At 37.0% G+C, this 13,069-nt stretch overlaps 4 protein-coding genes and 1 pseudogene across 22 annotated transcripts in view; all 5 read left to right on the forward strand.

The window, feature by feature from the left end:
* LOC105224078 (voltage-dependent L-type calcium channel subunit beta-2) overlaps nt 1-13,069 on the forward strand; it is a 995,088-nt gene that overhangs the window by 323,336 nt on the left and 658,683 nt on the right. The gene's annotated exons all lie outside the window — the stretch shown is intronic.
* Nucleotides 1-13,069, forward strand: part of LOC125780351 (uncharacterized) — a 296,278-nt gene that overhangs the window by 160,603 nt on the left and 122,606 nt on the right. The window lies entirely within an intron of this gene.
* Nucleotides 1-13,069, forward strand: part of LOC125775455 (uncharacterized) — a 59,808-nt gene that overhangs the window by 22,344 nt on the left and 24,395 nt on the right. The window lies entirely within an intron of this gene.
* Nucleotides 1-13,069, forward strand: part of LOC125775546 (uncharacterized) — a 121,528-nt gene that overhangs the window by 15,237 nt on the left and 93,222 nt on the right. The gene's annotated exons all lie outside the window — the stretch shown is intronic.
* On the forward strand, nt 2,337-2,539 carry LOC125776049 (small nucleolar RNA U3; annotated as a pseudogene).

Below are 13,069 nucleotides of genomic sequence, written 5' to 3' on the forward strand. Positions count from 1 at the left end.
TTTCAAAGCTGCTTTCGACAGCACGAAAAGGAGCTGCCTTTATGCCGCGATGTCTGAATTTGGTATCCCCGCAAAATTAATACGGCTGTGTAAACTGACGTTGAGCAACACGAAAAGCTCCGTCAGGATCGGGAAGGACCTCTCCGAGCCGTTCGATACCAAACGAGGTTTCAGACAAGGCGACTCCCTATCGTGCAACTTTTTCAATCTGCTGCTGGAGAAAATAGTTCGAGCTGCAGAACTCAACAGAGAAGGTACTATCTTCTATAAGAGTGTACAACTGCTGGCGTATGCCGATGATATTGATATCATCGGTCTCAACATCTGCTTTCTCCAGACTGGACAAGGAAGCAAAAGAAATGGGTCTAACAGTGAACGAGGGCAAGCCGAAATATCTCCTGTCATCAAACAAACAGTCGTCGCACTCGCGACTTGGCACTGACGTCACTGTTGACAGTCATAACTTTGAAGTTGTAGATAATTTCATCTATCTTGGAACCAGCGTAAACATCACCAACAATGCCAGCCTGGAAATCCAACGCAGAATAACTCTTGCCAACAGGTGCTAATTCGGACTGAGTAGGCAATTGAAAAGTAAAGTCCTCTTTCGACGAACAAAAACCAAACTCTATAAGTCGCTCATAATCCCCGTCCTGCTATATGGTGCAGAGGCTTGGACGATGACAACAACCAATGAGTCGACGTTACGAGTTTTCGAGAGAAAGGTCCTACGAAAGATTTATGGTCCTTATTAGTCAATGCGCGCACATGTAATAAGTATATTGATAAGTGATGAAAATATGTTTTCAATTTCTGAACGCGCACATGCGTATACATACACTCATATGAGCATGTGCAGACACACAAGATAGGATAGAAGATGTATCCCTTTTAACATCGTATACTATACAAATAAATATCTTTCTTACTAATAGATATTAAATTTATCACAGCATTATACATAATATACATATACATAATATTGCTGTGATAAATTTAATTTCTATTAGTAAAAAAAATGTTTATTTGTATACATAGTATACGATGTTAAAAGCAAAAAATTAAAAATTTATTCTGTCGAGATTCGAACCTGTGTTAGCATCTTGACTTTCCAAGCGCTTACCACCAACACCACCATTGATACTTAAGTTGCGCTGACTTAAGTATGGTTTGGTTATGCATGTAAGAAACATTCGATGGTTCTAATAATTTTGTTTAAGTATAGAAATATGCTTATGTAGAACATTTGCTTTCGCAATCATACAGACAAATGTGCAAACGACATAATATATGTATGTATGATTGTTTCGCATTTTGCTTTTGAATATCACTGTTGACGTATGACACTAGTATACTTACTTGGTACAGTATACGTATGAGATCGAAAATAAAAACAAACCGCTGATTTTCATAATCGTTATAAAATGTATTAGGTTTAATTACACAATATATGTATTGTATATCCTATGTGTATATGAATTTTTTATTTTGGTTTTCTGCGGAACCCACTGCTGCACACGGTTGGCGAACTCGGTTATTCACTCCACTCCCGTCACTTGGCGGTTTTAATAAAAAGGAAATTGCAGTGATTATTGCGGTTGATAAAAAATGAAGAAAAACTAAATATCACGGACGACTGCTTTGCTTCACGGATGAAAACGGTAAGAGCTCAATTCCGGTCGGATCAATCCCGTTTGATGGTTTGGGTGGTGAATATTAGCTGACATTACGAGTCGTCTCGTTGATAATCGTATGGTTGTTGTGTTGCAGTGTTGTAGTAATGATCGGTGTTTGATGCGTGTGTGTGTATTGGGGTATGCTGTGAGCTGTTGTGTGATGAGGTGTTGTGACGTGACGTGCTGTGATGTGTGGTGATGTGATGTGGGATGCTGCATAACGCTCATAGCTCATGTGAAGAATCACTAAGAAGTATAACTTCTTCCGCGCGTAGGGACTCCACGCACCTTTTTTTTTTTGAAGTTATACTTCTTATACGAGTTCGGAAAAGGTTGCGATAGATTCATATTGCGCAACCTTGTCTGCGAAGATGTTCGAGTAGCAAGGGAAGCGGTGACAATCGGCGATCGTTTCTTTCGGCACAGCTCGGATTTTCTACCAACAACACAATGTGTCCATGCTTATGCTATTGTTGTTTTTGTAGAACAATGTTTCAATTTTTGTTTGGTTACATATTCATATGTGTGCGCATATGTATGTTTGTATGCTTGTGCATTATTGAAGTTATACTTCTTTTTCTTTCGTTTTCTTTTCTGGGAATTCTCAACTATTTTGTGTGACCTTTGGTTGAAATACTTTGCGTCGGCCTTTGAAAAATTAAGCCTATACTTCACAGAATCATTTCTGTAGTTAGTCTTCATTTACATTTTTTGGAAGTCGACTCGCGATGACGAGGTATATCGTTTTATCTGACAGCGTGAGATTTAAGAACTTCATTTCTAATTTTGTGTTGTGGCATATTAGAAATGATGTTTCTTCGAAAATCGTTCGCTTACAACGGATAAAACGACTTCTGAGTGGTAATTTTAATGAATAAATTCCAAGGTTTTACACAAAAATAATGCAGTCAATAAGTACAGTACGCTTATGTATGCTTGCGCATTATTTTTCTTTCGTTTGTCTTTCATTTCTGCAAATTCTCAACTATTTTGTGTGACTTTATTTCTTTCGTTTCTGTTTCATTTCTGCGAATTCTTTGTGTGACTTTTGGTTGAAATACTCTGCGTTGGCCGTTGAAATACTCTGCGTTAAGACTATACTTCTCAGGATCATTTCTGTTGTCAGTCCAAAGAACTTAAAAGTATAGAGAAGGCGCAGGTTCGACTGCGAACATTTGATAGATTCACATTAGGGCATTCACCGCATTTGTTAACATTGAAGGTCGGAATTCGCCTCGCAATTTTAACATTTCTCACAATTCTCTCACATATTCTAACCGAGAATATGAAGAGACAGAAATATATGTATATACGGCATATGATGACAAGGCATACTATATGCCGAAGCATAGAATATGAAGAGACAGAAATACACTCCCAACGAAGAATTTCGTTTTGCTTTTCGTTTATATTTAATTCCATTTTGACAGCGAAAAATGTGTACAAAATACACCTTTCACACAGAGAACATAAACACATTTTTTTATTCAAATATTATGTCGTTTGCACATTTGTCTGTATGTTTGCGAAAGCAAATGTTCTATAAAAGCATATTTCTATACTTAAACAAAATTATTAGAACCATCGTATGTTTCTTAAATGCATAACCAAACCATACTTAAGTCAGCGCAACCTAAGTGTCAATGGTGGTGTTGGTGGTCAGTGCCGGTTTTAACACAACCAGCGCGCTGGGCGAGATTTCTACGGCGCCCTCCAACTGCAATTCAAACCCATTCGAAAAAAGGGAAAACATTTAATGAAATAACAAAGTTGCTAAGTTTGTCAATCTAGATTGAGAAATTGTTGATCGAAGATAGGTTTTTATCAGCTTCAGCTTTGAAAAGCTCCACTCCCCACTAGTAACCGTTACAGGTATATTTAATAATATTGGCAATGCTATCCATACATTTGAATACAGTTCTTGTAAGTTGCAATCTTTAATGAAATTTAAAACAAAAATGGGAGTAACCACATTTTGATCAGGCAAAAAGGATATCACACAACACATCGATGAACAGAAGCTGAAAACAATGTGAACAACATCTGAGGTACCCCAAACAAAGTGACTAATCCGCACTATTTATTCTTGCTTCCCAACGTGTGTCACTGAGATTTTTTAATTTATATAGTCCCAAGTGATCGGTTAGAATTTTCCATCGATGAACAGAAGCTGAACAACCTCTGAAGTACCCCAAACAAAGTGACTGATCCTACGGATGACTTAGCGGCATCGTATAGTACTAGATTGTAGCTATGACAGCCACACGGCACATAAACAGCTAAGGGGTTTATCTTGAGAATTCTCCTTTGAACCCCAAGATTTTTTCCTTTCATATTCGCCCCGTTGTCATAACCCTGACCCCTGCAATCGTTCAATTTTAGTTCGTATTTATTTAAAACATTAATAATAACTTCAGTCAGTCTTTCACCAGTTGACTCATTGACAGGTATAAATTCCAAGAAATGCTCTTTTACTGATATTTTTTCATTATCGTCTGATAAATCAACAAATCGTAATGTCAGCGAAAGTTGTTCTACATGACTAATGTGAGGACTACAGTCAGCTATAATAGAATAATATTTTGATTTCTTTGTGTGTAATATGATTTCTGACTTCACTTTTTCACCCATCAGCTCTATTAATTCATTTTGAATATCTTTTCCACAGTAGTGGTCTGAAATATCAGCCTTCATAGCTAATCGCAAGTGCTCCTGCATGACTAGATCAAATTTGGCTAGTAGTTGTACAAAGCCTAAGAACTTTCCGTTATTTGGCATATATAGTTTGTCGGAAGTACCTCTGAACGCCATATTGTTTTCGGCTCAATAAAGTGTGATATGCATCAATCTAGACAAAGCATTATTCCATTTTGTAGTTTCCTTTCTAATCAAGTGTTGCTTTTGACAGTCTATCGTTTTTCCTATTTTTAATCGTAGTTCAGCATTAATTCAAGAAAGGTAAAAAAAAAAATTAACATTTCAGAGAAGTGTTTCCAGTTGTTATACTCTTCAGATACTAAGTTCGACGTTGAGTTCTATCAAATAGTCTACAACAAAAACAATAAACTCGATCCTGAATTGGCGCTGAATTGTTTCCTTGTTTGCAAGATTTTTTGTGAAATGGGATTTAGAAAAATGTCGGCCTGTGTCATTCTTCGGATAATTATCAATGTGAGTTTGCACTGGGCCACTAGTAATTATATGATCAATGATTTTGCCAGATCGAGTGACTGGCCAAGTGGCAGGATCCGATATATTGGCGACAACAGTACTAACGTCATCTAGAATTTGTATTGGTTGTACATCACCAATGGAGTCATCCGGAGCAGCATTTGTAATTGTACCACAGCTTATCATCTCACTTTGGGAAACTTTGTCCACAATCTCTTCAACACATTCTTCAGTTATCTGATTTGACTTGTCAGATAGAGGCTCCGCTCCCGATACATTAATTTCTATTCCAGATGTAGATGGCATATTCAGGTCTTCATTTTTTGTTATGATATATTTATCTATATTCATGAACTTTTTTGTTCTCTGAAATTCCTTCTCTTTTTCTGCTTTCTGTTTTCTATATTCTGACCCAGATGGTTTCTTTTTTTTCTCAACGTTTTCAGACATTTTCTATTAATCAATTTTTGTAAATCAATAAAATCTGCAACAAATTAAACCTTTAGGTCCAATAATTTCTAAAAATAGATAAATAAAATAAAATTTACAAATCAATCAACTTTAAACAGATTTAAATCGTATATTAGATTTTTTATGCAAAAATAATTTAGTTATTATTCGTTCTTTTTTCAAAAGACTTTGAACTTTTTTGTATTAGCTTGGCATAGGCTAAAATTTTAAGTACCTGAAATGTCGTATTTTGGTGTACACTAGGGTGATTCAAAAAAAAAAAATTTTTTTTTCGTTTGGTACTCTGAAAAATAGGTTCCTAGACACCTCTAAGAAATCCTCTCCAAAAACCTATTCATAATAATTTTTTTTTCGTTGAGTTATAAAATTTATAAGAAATTAAAAATGTTCCCAAAAATAATCAAACTTCAACTGTTAATATCTTTTAAATATATTATAATATTAATATATTTTTTCAAGTAGTTGGAAGCGAGATATAAATTTTTCTATCTGATAATAAGAAAAAATAGAAAACCGTTAGGCGGAGGACCTTCCCGTTACAATTAAAAACTCATATTTGGAGAGGCTTTCTTAGAGGTGTCCAGGAACCTATTTTTGCGAGTACCAATTGAAAAAAAAAAAATTTTTTTTTGAATCACCATAGTGTACACATAGGTGTACGTAAAACGTACGCCAATCGACAAATAATATACATAATTACAAACAACAAATATTTTTTGACAAGATGTAAATGATATACTTTCTGAGATATTTCAGTAGAAAATGTAAAATAAAATAATGGAAAATAAAATAAAAATTATAGGTATTGCATTATAATAATATGTATAACCAATGTTACATTTTTTAGAAGCCACTTATTTCTCCGCCACCCCACGCCAAACATTTAAACAAACAAATGTTACCTCTTTATTATAATTGTTGGATGACAACCCCGTCAACTTACATATTCATGCAGCCCTGCATTTTTCATTTTTTACTTTGAATGTACTTTTCTAACTCACTTGCGTTTTGACTTTGAATCAATAAACATCATTTTGTGCTTTAATATCGAAAGCAATATTGTAGAACCGTTTTATTTTGAACCGGGAATATTCCACAAGGTACGACCTTCCAACAGGTTATGGGCCCAGGTGCAAATTCCTGGGAGCCGAGTAAAATGAGTTCGTCGTTTTTTAATATCGAGAAATTAAATGAATCTAATTACGATTCGTGGAGTCTACAGCTGCAAAGTGTTCTAGTGCATCAGGAATTATGGTCCGTTACGTGCGGAGAGACTGCTTGTCCAGTCGAGGGTGCAGATGAGAAAAGCGTGTTACTTTGGAAAGCAAAGGATGAAAAAGCAAAGGCCACAATTATCCTTAGCATAACACCCATGCAAATAAGCCATATTAAAACCTGCAACACAGCGAATGATGCATGGAAGCGTTTAAAGGAGGTGCACATACCAGAAGGTCCGGTAAGAAAAGTGACATTGTTTAAGCAGCTAATTGCTACTCGAATGGCTGAGGAAGAGTGTATTCAGCAATATGTTTGCAAGTTTACAACACTCGCAGAAAAGCTAAAAGAAATTGAAGTTGACCTGAAAGAGGAATTGATTGTTATTATGCTACTGGCAAGCCTTCCAAAAAGCTTTGAAAATCTGGTGGTTGCTTTAGAATCGCGTGATACGCTACCATCCCTTAATGCAGTTAAAGTCAAGCTGATAGAAGAAGGCGAACGAAGAAAAATAAGCAGTTCTATATGTACCGAAAGTAGGGCGCAGGCGTTCATTGCACAAGAAAGCACATGCGCTGAAAAAAGGTGTTCGGTTAACGCAAAGTCAAATGACACAGCAAGTTCAAATGGCAAAAGCAATGGCAAAAGCACACGATCGAACCTCAAATGCTATTTCTGTGGAAAAATGGGCCATTTAGCCGCACAATGCAAAGAGAAACAACGAGAACATTCTATGCAAAAAATACAAAGAAAAATGGTCTGTTCGTCGCATTCAATGACCGATTTTTACATAGCGATGCTTGGTGCGTCGACAGCGGCGCTTCTTCACACTTATGTTGCAACCGCAACATGTTCGATGCGAGGAATCAATCATGCTGGCGGGCGACAATAAGATGGTAGCAACAGGCAAAGGGGTTGTTAGATTAAAAACAAAGAAGTTTGACGTCACACTTGTCGATGTTCTCTTCGCACCCGGTTTGCAGTGCAACTTCATATCAGTTTCAAAAGCGGTAAGCAGCGGCTACATTGTGGAGTTCAGGCAAAATATAGCAAAAATTATGGACAAGCACGGGGCAATTATATTAAGTGCTAGCAAGGTCAGTGATTTGTATTTAATTGAAACAAATAAAAACAAATTGTATTTTTCGAGGAAAACTATTGATGATGCGATGAAGTGGCATAAGCGTTTAGGTCACTTAAATTTTGAAAGTCTACGGGAGCTGAATAACAAAAACATGGTGCTTGGTTTAAAGCTGAAATCATCAGCAGATGTGAAATGTACTTTGTGTATATCTAGCAAATGCATTGTGGGCCGAGGCAGTGCATACAGCAGCATACTTGAGAAACCGATCACCAACTAAAGCGTTAGGCACGGTGACGCCATACGAAGCATGGCATGGTCGCAAACCAACAGTAGCGCATTTACGGGCATTTGGGTCATATGCGGTGGCTCTTGATAAACGTCAACATGATAAATTCAAACCAAAGGGGAAGGAATATACAATGGTTGGCTACGCAGATACAGTGAAGGCGTACAGATTGTATGATCGGAAATCAAAATGCCTAATTGTAAGCAGAGATGTATACTTTATAGAAAGGACAGAACATACGCAACATTCAGACACAGCATTGGTTGAGGATATTGTTACAAATGATAATGCAAGAGCGAATGATATCAGTGTTGAGATTTATGATACGCAGTCAAATAAAAATGTTGACCCTGTTGAAGTTGGCTCCGATGATTCACAGTCAGAGGGAAGTAACGATGTTTTCGAATCAGCAGAAGAAGAGTTAGTTGCAGCGAAAAGGTTGCCAGGCAGGCCAAAGTTTGTTCGTACTGGAAGATGTGGTAGGCCAAGAAAGGTATACAATTATTTAAGTTTAATTACTACAGACGAAGTTAAGATACCAAACACAGTCGATGAAGCGTTATCTAGTGAACATTCAGAACAGTGGTTTAACGCGATGAAAGACGAATATGATGCGCTGCTCAAAAATAAAACATGGGAGCTCATAGAACTGCCTAAAGGGCAAAAGATTGTGCGAAATAAATGGGTATTCTCTATTAAGAGGGATAAAGAAGGCAATATTCAGCGTTTTAAAGCTAGGCTGGTAGCGAAAGGGTGTTCGCAAATTTATGGCGTTAATTATACAGAAACATTCTCTCCTGTTGTTCGCTATAGTACCATTAGGTTGATATTTGCTATTGCAGTAGAATACGAATTACATTTACACCAAATGGATGTCTCTACTGCTTATCTAAACAGCGAATTGAATGAGGAAATTTTCATGTATCAACCAGAGATGTTTGTAGACCAGCGTTACCCAAACCATTGTTTAAAGTTAAAGAAAGCTCTTTACGGGCTTAAACAGTCAGGTCGGCAGTGGAATATGAAATTAAATTCCATATTAAAAGAAATTGGTTTCAAGCAATGTGAAAGTGAGCCATGTGTATACATTAACTATCATAAAGACCAGATTAACATAATCGCAGTATATGTGGATGATATGTTAATTGCCTGTTCCGATATCAGTTACATGCAGCATATTAAGCGTTTGATTGCGGAAAAGGTGAAAGTAGTAGACAAGGGCCAAGTTCAACATTTTTTAAGCATGGAGATCGAAAGAGATTGCGAAACTGGGGCAATCACTATATGCCAAAAAGGGCATATTAAAAGATTACTACGCGAACAAGGCATGGAAGATTGTAGACCCATCTCCATCCCATTAGACCCTGGACATAAGGTTAGTTGCGAGGACAAAGGTTGCAAAGTGTCACAATACCAATCAATTATCGGTTCGCTTATGTATATAGCTGTGTGCACGAGGCCGGATAACTTGCACTCCGTGTGTAAGCTTGCACAGCGCAATACAAAGCCACATGCGGAGCATTTAGCAGCGGCGAAGCGTATATTAAGGTATTTATGTTCAACGCAAGACAAAAAATTGAAATACTCTAGGACCGGTAAACCAATCGAATGTTTTGTGGACGCAGATTGGGGCGGCGACGTAGGTGATCGCAAGTCGTATACAGGATATGCCATCATCATGGCAGGTGGAGTTTTTTTCGTACGAATCTAAAAAGCAAACAACAGTAGCCCTCAGTAGCACCGAGACCGAGTATATGGCTTTGACATGTGTTGTTAAAGAAGCCGTTAATTTAAAGCAGTTACTTCGAGAATTATATATACCGTATCCTGAAGCGATGATCGTGAATTGTGATAACTTGAGTGCGATGAATTTGGTAAAGAATCCCGTCTATCATTCACGCAGCAAACACATCGATATCAGATACCACTATATCAGAGACATCTATCGAGCAGGCGAAATTGAACTAAAATATTGTAGCAGCAGTAATATGATTGCTGATATTCTTACTAAGAATCTAGCAAGACCAACTCATGAGAAACTTACTGAATTTTGGGGTTGAAATAAATATCACAAATTAATGCTGCACGAATATGCTCATTGAGGAGGCGCGTTGGATGACAACCCTGTCAACTTACATATTCATGCAGCCCTGCATTTTTCATTTTTTACTTTGAATGTACTTTTCTAACTCACTTGCGTTTTGACTTTGAATCAATAAACATCATTTTGTACTTTAATATCGAAAGCAATATTGTAGAACCGTTTTATTTTGAACCGGGAATATTCCACAAGGTACGACCTTCCAACAATAATAATTATAGATAGATAAAAGTACTTACCTAATTAAATAATCCGACAAAAAAAAGCAAATAAGTATATTCTTTTACACCATAGAACTTTTTAAATAAAACTAATGTCACTCGATAGTAGAAACGGATAGTGACGAACATAGCATCGCAATGGAACTTGGACCGTCTGGTTACTACTTCGCGTCTGTTTGTTTTAAAATAATTGTTTTGTATGTGCACCGATTTTATGAATGCGAATGTGAATTTAAGTTTTCTAGTTTTCTTTTATACAAAATGATATGCATTTCTGAATATCACTAAGAAGTATAACTTCTTCCGCGCGTAGGGACTCCACGCACCTTTTTTTATTATAATTTTCATTTTTTGATCCTTTCTAGGAAAGGAGACTCTTTTATTCTGGAAGTTCTGGAGTTCACAATCGCAGAATTGAGTTTTTGTTTTAAACCGGAGGGCCCCCCTTGCGGTGGTGAATCGTGGTTTCAAAATATTTGATTTATTGGCTGGTCGAGCCTTGAATTATTAATATTGATTTAAACTTAATTGATTGGCTTAAATATTATATGTACATATATATTTAATATACATTAATAATATAATCTTACTCCTTCTTCTCCTCGTCTTTTGTGGTATGTTGGCCTCTTCTCTTCTTCAGTCCTTTGGTTTCTAGTAATTTTCTAGTCCTTTGGTTTCCCTCGATGGCTACGCCGCTGCTTGGCGTGTAATTTCTAATGATGTTTTTATTTTTGCACTTTTTTTGTCTTTGCTATTTAGTTCTGGTTTAATTTTTTGGTTACTATTGTCTTTTTGTTGATTTACGCGACACGTTTTGGAGTTTTGTTTTTGTTGCGTTATTCGCATATGTACTACCTCGCGCATGAGAGGTTTATGTACGTTTACCGGTTAGTGTTCACTAATAGCGACCATTATGATACTAGAGATACATTTCTCTCCCTTTATACGACTAACAAGTGCTTTAACGTTGGGCGCCAATTAACTTCCCTTGCGTGGAAAGTGTTAAAAAAAAAAAAAAGTTTTCCGTTTCGCTATGCGCGGTAGAAATAAAACACAACGTGTTGGTTTGAGTACGGTAATACTTGCTACGCTCTGATCTCAAGCTGATCATTCACTGCGCTCGCCGATTACACACTGATCTTTATTAGTAAAATCACTTATATTTAAATTCTTAGAATTCTTTGTGTAACGGCTTATTACTAAAAATGCTTTGGCATTACATTAAGTGATGAAATGCCAGAGCATTGAATTTCCAATTATTCTCATTATCAAAACAAATAATAAAATATTGAATTATGCTTACTTATCAAAACAAATGATGTATTAATTTCATATTAATTAAAGTATTCTGATGACTAAGCAGTAATACCGTGGAAGATACAATTTATCATAAAGTGTCTGTGTGGCTGCTGCCGTTAACTTGCATACGTACACATGTAAATATGTCACCCCCAAAACCTACAAACATTGCTTTACAAAAACAACAATCGTTTGAAATAGCATCATACATACTTACATACATGCGTACACATGTAAATATGTGCATATGACATTCCCACACAAATAATGCATACAAAGTATGTTCAAAAAGTATCGCGAGTTTTGTGTTTTTTCAAAAATTATTTATTTATTCATGAATATCCATTTTGTCCCCTTCAAAGTAATCCCCATGAGATATTAAACACTTGTGCCAACGGGTTTTCCAATCTTCGAAGCACTTCAAAAAATAATTTTTTTTTTATCTTCTTCAGCTCCTCCTTCGATGCCGTCTTTATCTCGTCAAGAGAAGTGTAACGTCGTCCTTTCATGGGCCTCTTCAGTTTAGGGAACAAGAAAAAGTCACAGGGGGCCAGATCTGGCATCATTAGTGTGTTGTTTTTGGCCAAAAAGTCGCGCACAAGCAACGATGTGTGTGAGCAGGGGCGTTATCGTGGTGCAAAAGCTAATTTTTGTTCTTCCACAAATCCGGGCGTTTCTGACGGATTGCTTCGCGCAAATTGCGCATAACTTGCAGGTAATATTCCTCATTGACCGTTCTTCCCTGTGGCAAGAACCCATGATGCACCACGCCCCTGCAATCGAAGAAAACTATCAGTTACGATTCGCGATACTTTTTGAACACACCTCGTACACAACAAAAAAAGCTAAAAGTCATAAATTGATCGATTTTCTGATGCAAACTCGCAAAACGCAGAAAAACACGGAGTGACAAAAGTGGCAGTAGCTCGCAAAAATCTGCGTCGATATATATGCACGCTCATACACCTTCATACAAGTTTATTGCTGAAGCTGTTAAAGTGGCAAAGGAAGCGGTGACAATCGGCGATCGTCCGCTTATTTTTCGGCACAGCTCGGATTTTCTACCAACAACAAAATGTTGTCGTCTCGTCGGTCCTTCGACACATTGACATTTTGACAAGCGTAGTTGTCCATGTCAACGGAGATTTCGCATGAAGCATTCAGTGTACATACATATTTACATACAGATGTTGCAAGTAGACGAATCTTCAAACATTAGGCGTATCGATGACCAAGTGGAAAATGGGGGCTCACTTGACGTGTTTTTACTCCACTGAATATGCTCAATTCTGTTATTTTTGTGGTGAAACACGTTTATAATTTGTCTGTGGTGAGACTCCCTCATCTCTGCCGAGTACCCCTTCGAAAAGTTACGATATTTGAAACGTGAACCTTCCCTATTACAACGAACGTTTATCATAGAGAATTTTCACGGCGCGGAGATCGTAAAAATATTTTTGGCTAACTCGGCAGTGATGAGGGAGTCTCCCCACAGACAAATTATAAGCGTGTTTCACCACGAAAATAGCAGAATTGAGCATATTC

The sequence above is a fragment of the Bactrocera dorsalis genome, chromosome 1 (assembly GCF_023373825.1).
Source record: "Bactrocera dorsalis isolate Fly_Bdor chromosome 1, ASM2337382v1, whole genome shotgun sequence".
NCBI classification, from domain to species: Eukaryota; Metazoa; Arthropoda; class Insecta; order Diptera; family Tephritidae; genus Bactrocera; species Bactrocera dorsalis.